The 1,981-nt window shown below is 43.3% G+C and overlaps 1 protein-coding gene across 1 annotated transcript in view; it reads right to left on the bottom strand.

The window, feature by feature from the left end:
- The window catches only part of LOC101851775, a gene marked incomplete in the record, with an annotated part of 239,242 nt that overhangs the window by 213,573 nt on the left and 23,688 nt on the right, over positions 1-1,981 (bottom strand).

The following is a 1,981-nucleotide window of genomic DNA, read 5'->3' as shown; positions in this document are numbered from 1 at the left end:
GCACGAGAGCAGCGACCAACTGCATACAAAATAAGAGACAACATGCTCGTAAAACAGATCCTTTAATTTTATACACCTTTCTAATTCCCTTGGTAGAACCAACAGGGGCGCGCCAAACGACTGTGGAAGTTTACTTGTCGCAATGTCTGGACAAACGCCTAGAAGTAAACTCGCACAACAAACCCGCACTCTACATCGTAAAAGAACAATGAAATGGAGACCGGTTGCCACAGCGTGGGTCCTGTTGAAAGGAGCTAAAGGTTGGTTGACATTCGTCTGAGGCCCTCCCGATTTCACAGACTGCCGGATTTTATGAAAGTCAGAGTCAATTTTGCATTTTACTTGACTCTATCTCTTATAATTTAGTTTCAGTTTTTTAGCTGTCATAGGCCAATCTTAATACATGTACATGTATTTGTAAAACACGATCTAAAAGGGAAACACGTTGATGATTTTGGAAGAGCTGCCCGACTGTCATAACGTACGATCCGTGTGTAGGATTGGTGAGGTAGCAGTATGCTTATTCCACGATATACCGTTCTCGTGTTTTTGGGACGACTAAACTAAAGAAATGTGTCTTTGGATAAGACTGTCATTCCAGTCAAAGGAATTGATCTTTTAAAAAAAATAACACGAATATCAACGATAATTGTCAAGCAATCAACGACTCGTGATTCCTTCGTCAAAAGAGACAAGCCAGTGGTGACAGTAAGAGTCCCTTCACCTTTTTGTCTGTAGCTGCTAGTACATAATCATTCTGTATTTGTGCCACATCTATGGCCTTGGGGGGGGGGGGTAGGTTACTCTGTAGTAGTTTCAAAGTTAATTTAAGCTGAGTTCTGCTAGAAAAGAGTATACTGTGTGGTATGCCTTCCACTGACCACCAATTTATACACACTCGACAAACTGAACAATCATTCGTGCTACTTTCAAATGGGATGTGGTTGTCTCTAACTCTTTGGGCTCACTTCAACTAAATATAGTGCATTGCCCATGTCAATATTACACTGAATATATCTTTATATAGCAATGACCACAATCACCCCCCCCCCCCCAAACCCCTTTATGTCAGTATGCACATTCGTACATATACCTAACACTTCTTTATGGAAAATAAAGTGCAAATAGTAAAGTATAAATATCATTGGGAAAAAATAAATTGGCCATGCTGTTCCCTTAAGAGCTATTTCCCACGGACCTTTACACGGTTGACCTAGGACGATCGAATCGCATTTTTATATCAAAATGACACTTAGCTCTGGGAAATCTAGATCTAGACAAAAAGCCCGCCACCATCCTGACGATCCTGCAAAAATCGTGAGACATTACATACTCGTGTGCACCCCATTTAAGCTTAAGCGATAATTAACTCCCCTTCGACAAGTGCACGCCAAAAGGTAGACACGCGTAAGAAGGCCAGAAGGATGGCGATGCGGGGGAGACGTAGACTCGGCTCATAATACGGAAGAAAACGGACCAATAAAACAGGTTAAATAAGGAATTCTGCCCCAGTAGGATAAGAAAACGATTTGTCGCTAGCCTGGACTAAAGTCACTTAACCGGCGCAGGCTGCGTGTAATGGTCATGGTTTTCTTCGCCTTGTAGACACGTCCGACAGCGAACTACCTGGCCCTGACAAACGGTGTCGAAGCAACCTTCCTCCATAAAGGATGAAAACTCCTGTAGACGGAGGTGCTAAATATTTACACGCCATGCCCCCCCCCCTACGCCACATCACCAACCACTGCCATTAATCTCCCCCTCCCCTTCTCACCCACTTTCAGATGACCTAGGACTTCTTGACCAGATGTGACATCACAGGATGTATCTTTTATCACGTTGTGCAAAACACACACACAATCGCACACACACACAAACACACACACACACACACACACAATACACACAAACACACACACACACACACACACATACACAAACACACGCAGACGAACCACACACACAATACATACAAACACAC

This window comes from Aplysia californica, unplaced genomic scaffold (genome assembly GCF_000002075.1).
Source record: "Aplysia californica isolate F4 #8 unplaced genomic scaffold, AplCal3.0 scaffold00001, whole genome shotgun sequence".
Taxonomy (NCBI): Eukaryota; Metazoa; Mollusca; class Gastropoda; order Aplysiida; family Aplysiidae; genus Aplysia; species Aplysia californica.
This window is presented reverse-complemented; position numbering and strand designations above follow the sequence as displayed.